Source organism: Prunus persica, chromosome G2, assembly GCF_000346465.2.
Source record: "Prunus persica cultivar Lovell chromosome G2, Prunus_persica_NCBIv2, whole genome shotgun sequence".
Lineage (NCBI taxonomy): Eukaryota > Viridiplantae > Streptophyta > Magnoliopsida > Rosales > Rosaceae > Prunus > Prunus persica.
This window is the reverse complement of record NC_034010.1, coordinates 12,879,582-12,886,878: the sequence shown is the minus strand read 5'-3', so window position 1 is coordinate 12,886,878 and position 7,297 is coordinate 12,879,582.

Below are 7,297 nucleotides of genomic sequence, written 5' to 3'. Positions count from 1 at the left end.
TCATATCTGACAGTTAACTAGTCATAGGAGTATTTAGTCAAGGTCTAGAGTGCGTGAAGTTTGTTGCATTCTTGGTTGAATATCTTTTAAATTTACTCCTCGTCACTTTTTCCGTGATTAAAGAGATTAGTGTTAAAATATCAACCCCAACCCACAAACATATTAATTAGCCCAAGAAAAGTAAAATTCAAGCCCACAGAAATAATAATGCACAAATAAAACTAGAAAAATCTAGAATGCTCAAGTGAAGTCTACCCAGCAAAGTAAGCAACACCAAACAGCCTAAACAATTCCTAGAACCTTTAAGATATTTTCAAGGTCGGTTGAACTTGTGGCTGGGATGTTTTTTCAAGGCGGGTTAACTATATAAAGACGACTTACATAAGTCGGTACTACTTTTATAAGTGGGCATGAAGCTTATTAATGTAATCAATTAAGAAGTCATGAAGTTAAGTGACAGTAAGAAGTTCTTGTGAGGAGTAGGCTTTGTCAATGGGCCGAGTCGGGTCGGGCTTTAAAGAGGAGAGAGAAAATAATGAACTGGGCCGGGTTTTTTTGGAAAATTCAAAGTCCAAACCTTGCCCATGGCTCGGGCTTGAAAAAGCCCATCGGGCCGGCTGGGCCTAAATGGGCCTACTTCATTTTGTCTTTTTTATAATATATATTTTTTTTTCTATGTTTTGGTGTGTTTCTATGTTTCCTCTTTTTTTCATAGTTCTATATTGACATTTGTTATATATTTATGTCTCCATTTTTTTTCTTTGTTCATAACTTCATAGTTCTGTTTTTTTTTTCCTCATAAATATAAAGATATAGTTATACAATCCCATATTAATAAAATCATATTTTATCTCATACTTTTTTTTCTTTTTTTTTCAGTTCTTACAATGATAATAGATAATGATTTTCTCCATATTTCATTTAACTTGGGTTTTTTATATATATTTTATGTATGTGAGCCTGTGGGCCAGACTTTTATAGGCCGGTCGGGCTTTCTTGGACTCAAAAGGGCTGGGCTTTAGACACCTAAGCCAAGCCCCGCCCACTCAACAACAGGCCGGGCATTTTCTCAATGGGCCGGATATGCCCCCCACGGCCTATGGGCTTGCACGCCTAATGATGACCCCATTGAGGAGTGTCAGTATTTTAGAGTTTGTCTTTACTAAGTGAGAAAGAGTTTCAGCTTCTAAAAAGTGTGTTTTTCCTTAAGAGTTGTCTTGTTGGAATATTTTGTGAGTCTAATACAAGTAATTTGTTTACTTGTTTTGTCTCCAACAAGTCTATATTAGAGTTGTGTACTCTAATTTTCTCAACAATTAGTATGAGAGTGGAACAGTCAGGGACTGATTTTGCAGGAGCTTCCTTGAGTGGTAACGAGTTTGTTCCTATAAGTTTGCATCTTTAAATCAAGCTTGTTCGGTACAACCAGAATTTTGCTGACACAATGGGTGATCTTCACGTAGTTGGAGGAATCACAAAGCTCAACAACAAAAATTACAACACGTGGTCTAAACCAAGGTCTAAAATATCGATGATATCGGCAATATCGATAGTCCAAAAACACCGAAATTTCAATGGAAATATTGGGATATTATCGATATCAATAAAAATTGAATAAAAACCATGGAAATTGTAAGAAAAACTTGAAAATTTTTATTGAAACTTTGGAGGATGTTTATTTAGTCAATTATCTATTATTTTATCACAAAAAATTGGAAGGAAATGCAATGCATGATGGGTTTAACTGATTTAAGTTGATTATATAGAGAATTGACAAATATTGTGAGTGTAGAAAATATGTAGTAATTAATGAAAAAAGATTAAACACACCATTATCATTCAAATATTATAGCGATATATATTTTAACAAAATATTGCTGAAGTGTGAGTGAAATTATCGACATTGATATTTTCTGATATTATTGATATTTATACGATATGTGTATGGATACATTCTGAAATATCCGTAACTAGAAAAAACGATAATATCTCCAATATTTCGTCAATATGTAGATTTTCTAAATCCCACCACTGCCTTCAACCTCACCATTGCCGAATACTATTTCCAAAACCCAGATCCAAATGCTGTTCCTCCTTTGTAACAATTTCTTTAATAAATAAAAGACAATAATTCTGTCAAATGTCTCTCGGTTTTGCATTTATCTAACACGTCCCAACCATTTACACAAACATCAATGCACTCACACTGATATGTTTTTAATGAAATTATGATGCAAATAACTACAAACTCGGTTTTGTCCTCAGGCTTTTGGAGATATTATTAGTTTAACAAGTTTCTATTAAACAACTACATATTGGCCATGGTTAGTCCCATAAATTAACGAATCCTTTTATTTTATTGGACCTTACCTAATACCTACCATCATCAACAATGATTCCTGCATAATTGTAATACCTACCATCATCAACAATTATACCTTAATAATTTTCAAAATTTTATTTTGCTGGACCTTACCTAGCACCTTCCATCATCGACAATTATATAATAATTTCAAATTTCAGTCTTTTGTTTGCTTTTTGCGTCAAGTACTTTTTGAGTATTGTCCTTTAGTTTCTCCTCACTTTCTATTACTTTTCTTTTTTAATTGTGACCATCTAGATGTTAATACAAACAAACACTATTAGTAGACATACTCGGTGGGCTATTTTTAAATTTTTATTTTTTAGTCACAGATTCACATGTGTGAACAAAGACTATACAAGTAAAAACAAGAACTAGACAATATGCTAACTAAACAAAGACCATGACAATACAGCATTCACACACATACACCGATCCAGTTTCTGTTTTTGTTCCTTTCCTCACCCAGGCTTGTATTAAGGAATGCTTGGAATGAAAAAGCACCGTCCTTGTTTCGCCAATACTTAACATGTTATATATATTTTGTAGTACAAGAAATAGTATAAATTCACACACACAATTAGGATGTCATGGTAATTCGAACCTGAGACATCTGGTTTGTAAGATAAATTCTTACCTAGTACCTACCGTTGTCGACAATGATACTTTTTGAATAATTTGAAATTTCAGTCTTTTGTTTGCTTTTTTGCGTCAAGTACTTTTTGAATATTGTGTATCAATTCGGATTTTAAAAATATGTTTTGTTACTAAAAATCTTCGCTGAGATTTCTGATATCAACATGTAAACAAAGACTTAGACAAAATGTTTATTAAACAAAGACTAACAATTACCAACATGCTAACAAGTCAGTCTTTACTGCAAGTCTAATTCATTAAATTTATTAAACAAAGACTGACAAAATGATTATTAATCTATATTTCCTTCACCGTTTGAAATCATTGAATTTCATGGACACTAATATCATTAGCATTTTTACAGCAACAATGACCAAATGTTATGAAGAAGGAAAATAAACTACAAAACTCTTTACAATAAGGAATTCGTTGGAAACTTTTTGAGGGTGAAGAAGATAGAAGATGAAAGAAAAAGTTTGCCCATTAAACAAAAAAAGGAAGAGAGGGGAGAGAAAATATAATAAAATAATGAATAGTCTTAAAAGTTGGGCTACTATATTGTCCCCAATGTTTAATTATTTTTAAATTTGAATGATGTGTGAAAGAAAAGGATTGCCCATTAAACAAATACAATTTTAAAGGTTGAAACTAACTTAATTCGATAATTTAAATGGTGTATTAAAAAGTGTGGTTCTACGTGTGTTCCTTAATGTATTTCAACATTTACAATATATTAGTCGAAAAAAACATATTTATAATAAAACTCATTTCTTGCATTGAATTTACACATAAACCTTTAAATTGAAGAAAAATTCCAAAACGGGCAACTGTAATATTTTTAAATTTGAATGATGTGTGAAATATCATTATTATCCTTTCATTATATTTTTTAATTTTTTAAACACTTGTATGGTACATTTAGTCCCTTTTAATTATGTGTGCAATTGTTGTGGAAGTTCTTAACAAACGTTACTGAATCTCTTAAAGATGAAGAGGAAGAATCTTAACACAGTGCTACAAGAAAAAGTATGTATCAATAATCTTCTAATTGAGTGATCAAATGAATCCAAATTCAAGTGATTTTGCATAGAAATAATCTTTGAATGATTCTACAAAATAGACAGTTTGGATTAGTGAAATAAAATGCAGAGTGGGTCCCTCAATTGAAGCTCGCTGTAAACTTATTTAAGGGATCCCTCTATGAGCCCCTGGAAAAATTTGTATTTTTAGTTGGAGCGATCTGCGTGAAAAAGAAAATTTTTGAACTCCCAGTTTAAAAAGTTGTATGAGCATCCATGTTTTATCTTGACATCCCGGTTTAATGGGAAGTAAGTGAAATATTTCTTTTATGTTGTTGTGCATTATGATTTTAATTTTAAGATAAACCATGCCTGGGCTATATTTAATATTTTGCTACCTACTTTTAAACCTGGCTGGGGGTCTCCCTACTGGTTGGCAGGGCCGTCCCTGAGATTTTGAGGGCCCTGTGCGAACTTAAATTAGAGCTTCACATAATCTAATACGAAATACTATAAATAAAAATTTGGCATAACTTAATGTCATAAACAATTTTTTTTATAACTAAAAGTCATGAATAAATATGTAATGACAATCAGAAATCAAATTCATAAAAATTTAAATGTTTCTATTTGATAAAATTAAATGTTTGGTACAAAAATAAGCTCATTGTGCCCCTACAAGGTCCTTTGCTGCCTCCAATAAGCAATTTGTGTTTAATAGGAAAAAAAAATTAGCAATCACAAATTAAAGAGTAGTTGCACACAAATTCCTGAAATTTGAATTTGACTATTCTTTATGAATATAGGAATTATGGTTTTCTCTTTTTGGTGTTGAAATTCCTGAAATTGAAAGAATAACTAAAATTGTCAAAGGATTGAAAAAAGAACCAAAGAGATATTGATGAATGATGATGATTACTTACCAGAAAATCAGAGTTTAAAAGAAAAGAAGAAGCCATGAAGTTTTTTTTATTTTGTTTTGAATGAAAAAAGTACTTTTCTTAGATGAGAATTTTTTTTTAAAAGAATGATCAGAGTAGAAAGTGTTTGGGGGATATATATATAAAACAGCATATAGACCGACTTCAGCAAGAATCGAAATCTGGCGCTACGTTAAATGGAAAAGCGCTAGAGCCAACTCCACCAGACACGCCCTTGTGCAAATGTCTAGCACGCTATACTATATATACATTTCCTATAATATTAATATATATAATATAAAGAAATTTTTTTTTGGGGCCCTTAAGAATCGGAGGCCCTGTGCGGTGGCACCACTTGCGCCACCCCAGGGCCGCCCCTGCTGGTTGGCATATACGTCCCTCTCCTTCACCACTGACTATTCGTGCCTACTCTAATGCTGACTGGGCTGGCTGCCTAGACACCCATTGCTCTACCTCCGGTTATCTCATCTTTTTGGTTACCACTCTCATCTCTTGGTGTTCCAAGAAGCAACCAACCATTGCTCACTCCAGTGTTGAATCCGAGTACTGTTCTTTAGTTCATGCCTGCGTTGAAACCGTCTGGGTTAGTTGTCTTCTCCATGAGCTTGGCTGCCCGGATACATTTCCTACTCTCATCTACTGTGACAAAATCAATACCACCTATCTAACTACGAATCCAGTTCGTCACGTTCACACACAGCATATTGAATTGGATTACCATTTTGTTCCTGAGAAAGTTGCCCTTGGCAATCATCCTGTTCAATTTGTTCCTTCCACTAATCAAGTTGCTGACCTCCTCACAAAAAGTCTTCACAAAAGTTGTCATCTTCAACTCTCTGAAAAACTCGTCCGTCGAGGTCCGCCGTCCAGTTTCAGGGGAATATCACACAATAAACTCATGGCCGTTAGGCCCTTCTTCCATTATAGAAATCCTCTGCATTGCAGGAATCCTCCTTCCATATTTGTAATTTCAAACCACCACCTAAACCCAAAACCCAGTAAGAGGTATGTGCCTAACATGTGATTTTTTTAAAACAGAGATTTGGATGAAAATTGCCAAAACTAATGGTGGGGAGTAAATTGGCAAGAAAATTTAGTATAAGGGCTAAACTGGCAGGAAAACAAGTTCTAGGGTGGAGATTTTATAACCCTTTTTTAGTACAAGCGATTGTCAAAACTTAAATGTGAGGGGGGTTTCTCACACACACACCACCAAGATGTCAGGGGAGTTTGAACCCAGACTATATTAGTCAACAAATTAAAGTCATTTTCCATTGGAATAGGCTTTTTTAGTTTTTTATTTTTTGGCAATTCACTTGGCTAGACCTGTTTAGCAATAATGTGTAAGATTTGAGATGGCATTCGACCGTATTCAACCAAGGGTATATTACGATTTGGTTTGACCGAAAAAAAAAAAAATTACGATTTGGATAAGAGTGTTTTGGCTGTTCATGGAGTGTTGAAACTTGAAAAGGTGTTTGTGTAATTATCATGATATGAAGGATTTATATAAAAACCCTAAAAACCTCAAGGGTAAATTACTCTTCGTTGAAATGGTAAATCACATAATCCTCACCCTTCGCGGTCCCGGTTGCTTTAACAAGTGATTACTCAATTGGGTATAGTAAATAAAACAGAAATTGCAAAGCCTCTCCTGAGTAAGCCCCTGTAAATTGAATTGAATTTATAATTATAATGGTTTGGTTAAATTTGTTAATTGCAATGCAAGTTAATTGTGATGAGGAATTGCAATGCAAGTTTTCATGATCTGGAGGAGTTATATAAAAACCTTAAAAACCTCAAGTGTGTTAATATAAATTACCCTTTGTTAAATTGTGCGTGCACATGGCCAACTTCATTATAAATTGAATTTATAATTACGATGGTTTGGTTTAATTTGTTAATTGCAATGCAAGTTAATGGTGATAAGGGATTGCACCTGTTTAAGCAAGAAAATCTAACAGTGTTGTCAGTGACAACTTTGATGGTAGGGAGATTATTGAAGTTAGAGTTGGGAAGGGCCACAAAAACTTCAAATTTTAACTCATAAAGAAAAATAAAAACTAAAAAAAATTCAGTTGAGAAAAATAAAAGTGGGAAAAAAAATACTTTTGAGAGATTACAATAGTTGCCAGCATAATAAAAGTGAAAAAAAAAAAACTGACAATTAAAAGAAAAAGGACACATCAAAGAGACAAAAAGAAGACGGAGGAGAAAAGATTTATATATATATATATATATAATTAAAAAAAAGAAGAGAGAGAAAAAGTGTCCTAAGTGGAGTTAGCTTCAGACGGTCTAAGTGAAATTCTGCGTTTCTATTGGTCAATTCATAATGA